Raw genomic sequence first — 12,405 nt, forward strand, 5'->3', positions numbered from 1 at the left:
TAATTTTGGTACGAGGCGTATGTCTTTCTATATGATTTGATGTCTCATGATTCTTTGGAGAAGACTGTGATTTTGAATGAGGAGTGAACTTTACATGATAGATTAATAGGCAAAGCATACATCAATAGTTAAAAAAGTAACAATTACAGGGAGAAAAAAGGGATTTATCTGTCTAGTCATAATTTTAAAATTTTAATCCTTATTCTAACCACACTTTGGTCAGAATTGGCCAGAATTCTCTGATCTATAAATGGCTTGTGCCTGTGTAGAGCATATACACATCTTAATTTGTCTCATCAAAAAATAGGGGCACAAAAGCACCAAGCTACTAACATTATTTTTACTCTCCATTATCCTCTATAATACAGGGCTGAGAAGACAGAATTCATAAATGCTGTATTAAGCAATAATAAAATCAATACATGCATCTCTATGTATGAGCATAGATTGACCAATGTTTGCACTCATGTTACTTGGAAGAAAGGTATTTTAACATTAAGAATGCTGTGTTGTTGTTTTCTGCTCTCCTCCCCTATTCTTGATCTTTTGAAGGGGAATAATTTCTGGTTATAGCTTGCGTTAATTTTCAAGGTAATCAGCTTACCAATTTACCATTAAATCAAAACACCTGCTCTTCATCCATTTAAAATCCCTTAGGAGGGATATTTCAGTTGCATAAAAAGAAAATCTAACCCCACAGTATCTTACAGTGGGTTTTTCTGTTTAAAAGCACAAAAGCTTATTCCAGAAATATAGTTACCATGGAAGTCAAACTAAACAATCAAATATAAAGTTTTCATAAATTATTTTAGCATTGCCTATAGTAATTTATATCAGAAAAGTTCAGAGGTCAGCCTCTGCTTTGAAATAGATATATTTTATTCTCAAACAGAAGTACCAAGATAACACTGGAAGTGAGTAAAATAATGCTTTCAAATCAGAAATTCAGTCATGCTTTCTACAAGTGGTATTTTTATTTTTTATGCAGTAGCTTGCACACATAAGTGCACATACACTCACATAAGCCTCTCTCCTACACACACAAGTTGTATTCTGATACACATGCCTGAAGAATTTTAATAGGGGAATGAAAATACATTTCTAGTTGAGCATAACACTTTTCTTTTTGCTGCTTTTCTTTTTTGCTTGGCAGGGAATGGAGAAATTAAAAGCTTTCTCCACAACACCTTGGAATCTGATAGAGATTGATAGCTTATGCAGTGAGACATAAGGAAAACAGACTTAGAAAATAAACAGTCAACACATGAGAGCTGCCTAACAGCAATAATAACACATAAAAACCACTACATCTCATTTTCCAAATAAGAAGTACTGGGACAAGGAGATAAAATTTAATAAAAACAGTGGAAATGTTGTAATGATGCACTATAAAATATAAACATTACACAGGAACCTTCAAGACCTTGAATATTCTAAGGTATAAAGTGAAAGGGATTTGGTATAATAAGAATACACTTAAAGCTTTTAAACATAGTCAGATGCAAAAAAACCCCCACATTGCTTACCAAGTTCTCACTCATTAGATACTGGCCAAAACTAGCTAGATCTCCTGTAGTATTTCTGCTGATTTCTAAAGTTTATGCATCAAGACCAAAATTACCTACTTAAATCCTCTTTTTGGAGTTTCTTGCAAGCCTTGGAGATATATAGTTATAAATATCGCCCAGTCCTGTTGTGTGTGTTTTTTGTAAACACTGAAGCTCTAATCAAGTTCAAAATCTTTGTTCTTTGAGATTAGAATGAGGGGAGGGAAGGTGTTAACTGATAGCAAAAGCCATCACGTTTTCATTAATCCTGTGGCTGAGGAATGTTTCTATATAATAGGTAGAGTTCAGGAATTTTTTTTTGTCATTTATTGCTTAATTTGACTGTGTGAAAATTGTTTGTTTCATTTTCAGTTCATTAAAGCTAGGCTACAAGCTTTTTTTTTAATAATTTGGTATTTTTTTGCATTTTATCTGTAGAAGGTAGCTGCTACAGAAAGTAAGCTATGAGAGTGGAAGGTAAGAAGTGAAAATCTTACCTCACTGGGGATTCCAGCTATACATGCTATTAAGATAGCCACTATTTTTAGATAGAGATGATTTTTGACAAAATAAGTTCAATTTCTAAAATGTGAAAAGTTTCACAGAGCACCTAAAGGTTTGTTGGTTTGTTGTTTGTTTGGGTTTTTTTGTTTTTTAATTTGGAAGGAGGAAAGCACATGGAAGGAGTATTGTTACTTTTAAACCTACCAAAATGAAAAAAAAAAAAACAAATTTTCTGTTAAAGAAAAATAAAATTTTAGTCTCCATGTTCTTATTCCTACTGCTTAAATGTTCTTTTCTCATACTATCTACCTGGTCTTTATGGTTGATGAGCTGACACTAGCTAGTCTTACTTTGAAATTCCTCTTTCCAAAATCTTTGGCCTCCATCTGCTCTCATTTGCTTTTGACTTGACATCTGAAGGGCTTCATACTCTCAAAAGTCCAACGCTGTTGATGGCTGGGTCTCTTCATTAATCTTCTATTTCAACACCGACAAAATACTATTTTCTGTCCCTGTAAGTGATCTTGCTGCTTCTTGCCTATCAGCTTTGATGATATTCACATTTTTAAACAGTCAAAACAGACTTGCAGTTTGGCCTCTCTCAGATTTCTTTCTTTAAATAATTGCTGATTTTTTCATCCAAATAAATGACTTTTGTGTATTTTTCCATCTAAATTGTCATGCTATGAAATAGGTCGGTTCAATGTATTTGCTGTAAGGTGGGCAATTCGCTAATATATGTAAAAAACCCACATCCCTAAAAGGGGTTGGTAATCTCTCTATAGTTAGTATTTGCCTATTAACTCAGTAAATTTCTGAAAATAAGTGTTTGGAAGCTGAAGGGCTGTTTTCAGGCAGGGAGTCATTCTACAGCTTTCTATATCAGACTATCAGTATGGGCAAGTGCCTGCAGGAACATCAGCAAAAGCTTTTACCCAGAACTATGTTCCAGTTGAGCACTGTGTCTGAGGCTCATTTCCAGACAACTACCTTAAAAGTCCTTGAATCTCACTCCTTTGGTATGGATCAGCAAAGTGATTTCCTAAGGGTGGGCAGGGGGAAGGGGTGGGGGTGGGGGTGTGGCGTGGGCAGAGAGGAAGTATTTTCTTTGGTAGGAGGCCTCTGGGGAAGATCTGGGAAGTGAACTGATTATCACATCAGTTTCATAGTGCCTTTTTATTCTGTGACATTACTCCTTAAACTGTTTCTATTGATACTGAGTTGGAAATGTTTGACCTTGGCAGCTAATAACTAAGTGATTCTAAGATCAACATGGAATCATGGATGCCTCACATGAATAATGTGAAAATCACCTATTTCATTTTATTTTTGTATATTGCAATAAAAATATGAGCTTCAGTCTCTGTTGTAAGCCTCAGAGTCTCTGTGATTAGTTGGACTGACTGTAGATGACAATGGAAAAGACTCTGATTTGGTAATAGATAGGTGAGCGGTGTTGACTGATGCATGTAAGGTCACTGTTATGTAGTGGCATTCAGCTGTGATGCAGCAACTGGGCACTGCATGGGTAGAGATGACAGTGCCATGTGGTATACAAGTGACAGGTGGAGCAGTAATGCTGTACCAAGTCCACTTAAATCAATATATCATCAGATACTCTTAACAGGCCTTTATCAGCTTAATCTACCCCTCTTCCTGCAACCTCGGTAGGCATCCATTCTGAAACTTGGCTTGTTTTCTGCATTACATCAGTAAATAATATGCAGTGACAGGCTTACTGCTTCAGTTCTTTCCAATGAGGAAGGGACTGCAGTCGGCAGAATTTGAAGCTTACTAGAAGGAACTTCCTACTTCAAAACCCACTGACAAATCCACCCTGGTGAAAAGCCTCCATTTTGAAAGCAGGGCTTTTTCAAGTGTAAGTGGCACTGGTGCTCTCTTCATAACACAAATTTTCCTGGTGCCACAGAAAGTCACTCTAATGGCTTTCAAAAAGCTCAAGACAAATGCTGTTGACAGTTACAAGATAGTGCTGAGTAGGGGTTGGAATTAACAGTGGGAAAATAGCTGTTTTGTAGGTCTAGCATAAATTGTGCCAATTTGTCATGTGAACCAAGATATCAAATAAACTTCCTAAGGTGTACAATTCTCAGAAGCCTGTAAACATAGGTGGAGCAGGAGAGTGATGAATGGGTAAAGAATCTGAGCAGAAAAAGCAGAAAGAAAGGGAAACAGGAAGGGTATGCCTGTAAGCATGATAGAGACATGATGTCTGTGAAAGATCCAGTGGCCAGTCTGAGGAAATAGAAAGAAATGGAAATCATAACTCCAATTTCTCTGATGAAAATACCTGATCAACTGCAATCACTTAGGTAAGAATGTTGATACATTTGATATTTCATAAAAGATCTTTTCTGGATCATCTTGTGGGATTTGCACAGCTGAAAGCAGCTACAGCATGTCAATGGAGTTTGACTCTGGACACCACTAAATCTAAATCTCTCAGTTTTCAACAACCTCTGTGTGCACAATGCTGCTAGCTTGCTGTAATGCCCCAGGGAACTAGATCCAAGAACTTTTGCTGTTCATTCTGCTACAAACCTTTTCTTTCTCACTGAGCATTGTCATCTCTGCAGATTGAAATCTCAGCTAAAGTCCATAAATATTGACTGCAGGCTTGGTTTGCCAACATAAACCAAACCATACTATTCCAGTAGATGCAAGATTTGTGCCTTTATAGCACTCATTGCAAGTATCCAGCTTACAATGTCAAACCAGTTACTAGTTTGGAGATATGCATCTACGGAAATGGAGACAGCACTACTTCTACATTTTGCATTTGTTTTAATAAATCTTCATAATATTTCATTTGCATAGTACATTTCTATATGGTAATTTTGTATTGGTGGATATTTTTTTTAGAAGATCCTTGGTTTTGTTATAGTCAAAAACACAAGCTCGATTTCAGTTTTAAAACTGAACTTCGAAAGTCTGCTGTATAAAGCCTGCTGTAACACAGTTACAACTAACCTCGGGTCAGAATTCCTCTTGGAGAATGTTTGGAAAATACGTATAAACTTTTCACAGTTCGCTTAAAACTTTATAAGGTACTCTACACTGCACAGCATAGTATATTAAACTTTTTAAACTAGGTTTCTGTTCTGTTTTATTATTTGGCCATATGTTTTGGGTCAACACTGCTGTATCTCACAGCTGATTTTACTTTTTAATAAAGTTGAGAATGCAGATATTTGTAGTCAACTTGTAAATGTGCTGTGTAAACAACATGCTATATGCACAAATGATCTGCAATTATTCTTTTGGAGCTGGATGTGGAACACAGTAACGACACCACCATCATTATACACCTCTTCATTTCAGTCCAAAGCAATTCAGAAGGTAATTTCAAATGTTGTCTCCCACTGTGCCTAAAATACTCCGTCAAAAAATAAACCTGGGTTCCCACCTTTGCTGTGAGATTGTCTGCTTTAGGCTTTACTAAGTACCAGATCATGGAAATGTAAGAGTGTCCTTTGGGGTATGTAGCTTATGTAGATTGGTGCTCTGTAGAATGTCTGTTTCCCTGCCTAGAGTATTTTCATACATAAACGGTCTCTGTAATAGGAGTTTGGATCCCAGCTCCACACACTAGGAATGTACAAGCTGCCAAAACATGAACCAAGGTAACAAAATTCTATTTGTTCTACTTCACTTTAGCTTCATTCAAAAAGTACCCTCCTAGAAGCCAAACTTGGCCACAGGGTCCAATCCAACCCATTGACCACTAAGTCAATGCCAAGACTCTCATTTATACCCTGGGTATTGCGCCAGATGATAAGGTTCCAACTTGAAGTAAATTGGTGAAAACTGAGCTTTGCCATGGCAGGGATGTCAGAACAATTCACTTGAATCTGGATAAGATCAAAACCTCTGATAGCAGCCCAGTCATAATTAGCCATGCTCACTTGACCCAGAGCTCATTACTCTGCGAAACTGCCTAGTTTGATCCTCTATGTGTTCTCATAAGCTCCACAGACTTCTGGCTCCTCTTGCAAAGATAAATTTGTAGCAACTCCACACAGGAAGATGCAACAAGATAAATTCTGCTTTTCAGACCTTATGGACTATGAAGGGCTACAAAGTTTAGACTTCAAAAATACGAGAGAAATTCAATAGGAAAGACATCTGATAATTATGGGGGAGTGTTACAGCAGCTTTGGTGGGCACCCTGGTGTCTAGCACAGTCCTTTTTGGTACCCAACATGGGGGTCAAGGAATTCAAGATAAGGATAGTAATTGGGAGAGGTAATGGGCAAAACATGGACTGAACAGTGTTAGAGAGCAGAATGATGGTGAGGAATTTCAGTTGTTACAATTTTGATGAAGGAACAAGGGGTGGATTGTGCAGAAATTATCCACTTCCATTTGGTGTTGTGATGATATTATTTTGACTTTGATGTGGGGAATTCTTTTTTTGTTGATGAGAGTGAAGTTTGTGAAGATTTTGTGATGAGTATGGATTTCAATGATAACTCTTAAATATGTGATTCAAAGAGGCGAAGGGTGGAATGTATTGGGTTTGAGTGGCAAGGTTTTAGTATCTGAGTGGCTTCTGTGACAAGCTGCTAGAAATTTCCCCTGTGCCTGATAGAGCCAATGCCAGCCAGCTCCCAGATGGACCTGCTGCTGGCCAAGGCCAAGCCCATCAGTGACGGTGGTAGTGCCTCTGTAATAACATAATTAAGAAGGGGGAAAAAAAACTTGCAGGTCATACCTGCAGCCAGAGAGAGGAGTGAGAATATGTGAAGGAAAAAACTGTGAACACCAAGGTCCATGAAGAAGGAGGGAGAGGAACTGCGACAGGCACCAGAACAGAGGTTCCCCTGCAGCCCGTGGTGAACACCATGGTGGGGCAGGCTGTGCCCTTACAGCTCATGGAGGTCCACAGTGGAGTGAATATCCCCCTGCAGCCTGTGGAGGACCCCATGCTGGAGCAGGGGAATGCCTGAAGGACTCTGTGACCCCACGGGAAGTCTGGGCTGGAGCAGGATCCTGGCATGACCTGTGGACCCATGCAGAGAGGAGCCCAGGATGGAGCAGGTTTGCTGGCAGGACTTGTGACCCTGTGTGGGACCCACACTGGAGAATCCTGTTCCTGAAGGACTGCACCTCATGGAAGGGACCCATCCTAGAACAGTTCATTAAGAACTCCAGCCTGCAGTTGGAGAAGTCTGTGGGTAACTGTCTCCTGTGGGAGGGACTCCACGCTGGAGCAGGGGAAGAGTGTGAGGAGTCCTCCCCCTGAGGAGGGAGGATTAGCAGAAACAAAGTGTGGTGAACTACCTGCAACGCCCATCCCCCCTGTGCCGCTGGTGGGGAGGAGGTAGAGAATTTGGGAGTGAAGTTAAGCCCAGGAATAAGGGAGGGGTAGGGGGAAGATGTTTTAAGATTTAGTTTTTATTTTCTCATTATCCTACTCTGATTTGATTAGCAAATTTGCTTTCACCAAACTGAGTCTGTTTTGCCCATGATGGTAATGGCTGAGTAATTTCTCCCGGTCCTTATCCCATCCCACAAGCCTTCCATTATATTTTCTCTCTCCTGTCTGGCTGAGAAGGGGGATTGACAGAGCAGCTTGGGTGGGCATGTGGCCTCCAGCCAGTGTCAGCACACCACACTACTTCAGCCATGTTATGAAAAAATAGGGTAAGAACCTTATGTGCTGCTTACGCTCAGCAAACGTATCTGACAACAGGTGAGTGCCTCAAACCTTCCATGGTAGGGATATAGGCCACTGCAGTGCAGTGTGCAAGGGAACCGCCATAGCACATAACAGCAGTGTACCAAAGTACCTTCTTCTGGAAGAACTTGGAGTTTGAAAGTTGTTTTACATTTGCTTCTTGTTTCTCACTATAGATGTCAACACTAGATTACTCTGATCTGATTCAGTAGAGCAATCCATGAATTCCCATGTGCTATACCTTCCCTCTATAGGACAAAACTTTTAAGTCAATTGACACTCAGAAAATGCCATTGATGAAAGAATGAATCACTCTGATTTGTACTTTTATTAATATCTATAAACTGTCATAGTATAGTTCCTAGAATCATAGAACAGTTTGGGTTGGAAGGGACCTTTAAAAATCGTCTAGTCCACCCCCATTGCAATAAGCAGTGACACCTTCCACTCTGCCAGGTTGCTCAAAGCCCCATCCAGCCTGGCCTTGAACACTGCCAGGGATGGGGTACCTAGCACCCCTCTGGGTAACGTTTCCCAGTGTTTCACCACTCCCACCATAAAAAATTTCTTCCTTACATCTAGTCTAAATCTAGTCTTTTTTATTTTAAAACCATTGTCCCTTGTCCTACTGCTACAGACCGTACTAAAATGTCTGTCCCCATCTTTCTTATAAGACCCCTTTAAGCACTGAAATGTGGCAAAAAGTCTCCCTGGACCCTTCTCTTCTGCAGGATGAACAAGCCCAACTCTCTCAGCCTTTCCTTAGGAGAGGTGTTCCATCCTTCTGATCATCTTTTGATCCTCCTCAAGACCTGCCTCAACAGGTCCATGTTTTTCCCATGCTGAAGACTCCAGAGCTGGAGGCAGTACTCAGTGTGGGGACTCATCAGGGTGGAGTAGAGGGGCAGAACCATTTTTTTTGACTATGGAGGTATTCATTTCATCTCGCTATTTCGCATGCCGAAAAATGATCATGTGACAAACTGGGATGAAAATTTGGTAGTGCAAGTACATTCCACTTCTCATATTTCATGCATCCTATGACTTTTCAAGCTGATCCAGCAAGTATCTGAATAAACACAACTGGTGCAACTCAGCTGGTATTTTAAAACAGATTTTTTACCTTTGTAAAGCTATCTCAAAACAACATTGAGTTTCTTTTTTGTCTAATAGAGGAAAGAATATTAATAGATAACCCTGGAAGTAAATCTATTTGGGCTGCCCTGGAAGTTTTTCAGCTGACTGTAAATTGCTTAAACTGCAGTCTTGCACTTTAGGATATAAAGCAGATTTCTTAAGAGAAGCAGACTTTTGTGTTCAGTCCAAATTCTAAGGTACATTGCTAACAGTTACCCTCATAATCTAATTTGGGATTATGTCTACAAAATAATATAGAAGAATGCTTAACTGTTATTTTCTTTTAAAGAATACATTTTCAGCATTCCTCTTTGTGCTGTTTCTGTTTCCGTTTTCATGCCTGTAGGTTGGGGGTTTTTTGCAAGTTACCTCAAGATTTCTCACAGTATTCATGCTGTTGGTTGAAAAGTTTTGACACCATTGCATCATGAAATTAAATCCGAACGTTTGAGTAGGCAAGTTTGTAATGGCCCAAAGCCAGTGGAAGTAAAAAAGAATGTTTCTATGCCAAGTTCAGGCTCCATATCATCACCTTTACCTAAGGCTTTACATTGCCCAAAGATTCTTTCTAATGTTTAGCACACCATCCTAGGCTTTACATCAGATAAAACTCTGGTTGCCACTGCAGTTGATTTGAAATGACTGTAGAATATTATTGCTTTAAATATTATCTCATAAATTCCTGTCCTTCCCTTTCACTACCAGCAGCTGAGATGCTTTTTTCTTGCAAAAACAACAAAGAATACAAGCTCTATACAGGTACATTGTTAATATTTAATTATACATATAGGACCAGGACATGCCTAAAGAACAAACTAACAGTGTGTAGTAAATACTATATTTGTTTGTACAGGTTCAGAACAACTAATAATAGCCAAAACCTACAGGTACCAAGGGCTGTTGATCCACATGTCTCTCAGAAACCCTAAGACAACCAACAGGTTAAACATGCATCAGTAAATTGCTATATATCCTTACCTGCGTTTTCCTCCTAAGCAAGGTTGAGACGTGTAACATGATAAGGCCCTTTAAGTTTCACAAGTATTGGTCATCCCTCACACCTCATTCAAATAAAGGCTTTAGAACCAGTTGATGATCACTGGTCATCTCTCACTATAAATAAATTGTTACTATACAGATCTAAAACTAAACAAAAATAAACTGTTATGATAAGGTAGCTGTATAATTCCACCACCAATGACAAAGAAATACTTACTTCTTTACTATCCTGAAAAGCAGCAGGGGATAACAATAGGGGATAATATTTCAGTGCTAGTCAAAATCATGATAAACCTGAAATTAATGCAATAAGTTCTGCACTTCTCAAGTCACTCTATAAACTTCAGAACATGAAGAACATTATTTGTACACAGCACAGTGAAACCGGCACCTATTTAATCAGTACAAACAGACTGGTATTGTAATGTAGAACAGTATATTGAGAGGAAAGTGTCTTACTCAGCTGCTTTCTAATTAATTAAGTTCAGTAAAGAAGCCTATGATAGATCTTTCCATAAAGGATTTTTTTTAAAAAAAATTCAAGGCATAAAAGAAAGTACTTACTGAAAAAGAGGAAAAATTCAGCTGTGTTTGTTTTCTGATTCTGATGTTTTTAGGATACATACTAAGGGAATTTAATTTTACTTCTGCAAGTTAGTAGGAATTAGCTTACAGTTTCAGTTGTCATTGATTAGCTTGCTTATTAAATATGAAATTAGATCCAGTCTAAATGTGAACTGCAGACACTACAAAACCAAACTATACTTGGGGATTGGAATATCCCTGTCTTTGGAACTGTTTCTGTCTTATTAAAGTCAAATTTCAATGCTGAGTGATCACTAAGATCAGGAACCATTTTCAAAAGTACTCATGAACTCAAAGAATTTGACGACCACCTGACTAGTGATATGCAAAGGACAACAAATGACAAACACCTATTACTATTAAAAAAGCCAAACAGTGGCATTTCAAAGTTCTGTCCTACTGAGCATAGTCTTGTTAAGAGTGTCCCAATGAAGAAGTTTAAGTGGTGGAATAGTACTAGAACAGAGCAAACAGGACATGATACTTCACAAACATCCCTAGTCTCTACGATTTTCAGTTAAAGAACTTGCTGAGACAGAGCTACTTTTTGTATATATAATAAAATTACATTGATTTTTTTTTCCATAAATTTAACTTATTCCCCCTTGAGCCTATATGGAATTTTAGAATCCATGGACATCCCAAGACACAAAGTCCCTGTTGCAATAAGAAAAGTCCCTTTCTATTGCTTGTTCTAAACTACTCCCCTGCTAGGTTTATAAAGTACCTCATAGGTTTTTGTCACCAGAAGTCTTAGTGGACAATAAATCCCTTTTCTCATTGTCTATGTCACCGAAGAGTTTATTTCTCAGATGACCCTTCCTGGGCAGCAGGCTGCTTGCTTGCTTAGCTTCATATACATCATATCCTGATCACCTTGCATGGCATCTACAGCATTTTGATTTAAGCAGTTTTGAAGCAAATCCTGTTTGTTCCACTTGCTGCACATTGAATAGTTTTGATGCAAAAGAACTAGATTTATTCCAGGGAAAAAAAAATAAAAAAAATTAGCCCAACCAGGTGTGCTCCAAACAGCTTTGAACTGTGTGCATAGTTCTACTATGTTTGGCTAGAAGAGAAATTCCCAAGCTATATACAGCACAGATGTAAGGTACTTAGAACTAGCTGCTCTGTTCAGTTACTTGCTAATGTAGATGTGCCTCATCTCCTTCCTCTGAAACTTTTCTAGTTCTAATAGATTGTCTTTGATATTGAAGAAACCAAGCCACAGCCAGTATTCAGGATATTGGTATGCATTCAGCAGCATAATAACTCCCACTATTAACTTCTTAATAAGCTGTAACATTCAGTCTGGCTTTTTGACCAATACTAAGCTTTAGGTTCACCTTTCCATAGAGCTGTCACTTATCAGCCTGCAATCTGGTTGAAATCTACTGCTTCTTTATAACAATTTGTAATATCCAAAACCAAACAATCCTTCATTGGTCATCTATAAAATATGATGTATATTAAGAGCAAGTGGGGATGAGTTCCTGACACCATGTTCCTCCACATCAGAACAATGAGCTAGATAGCAGAACCCCTACTGACTGCAAAGTGGATAGGATTTTAGCATCATTAAAAGTGTACAGCAACTCCCTTAACAATCACTATTTTGACATAATCCTTGCAAATGTGTCACAAAAAAAAAAAAATTTAAAAATCAGCTTTTTAAACGCCTCTCTTTATCCTTCGATCATCTTCCAGTTTACCACATCCCAGTTCCTCTGCCTCCTTTCTTTGTATTTTTTCTCACATTCATTGAGTAGCGAATGACCTTTAAAAAAGTAATTCAGCACAGTGTAATAATGCTAGAGAGAAACTACAAAACAGTGAATGAATTTAGTATCAAAAGCAAATATAAAAGATGTTCTTTATATTGAGTAGATAGCTTTCTACCCTAATGCTGCCCTAACAATGTGGAATTGACAG

This window comes from Falco rusticolus, chromosome Z, assembly GCF_015220075.1.
Source record: "Falco rusticolus isolate bFalRus1 chromosome Z, bFalRus1.pri, whole genome shotgun sequence".
Taxonomy (NCBI): domain Eukaryota; kingdom Metazoa; phylum Chordata; class Aves; order Falconiformes; family Falconidae; genus Falco; species Falco rusticolus.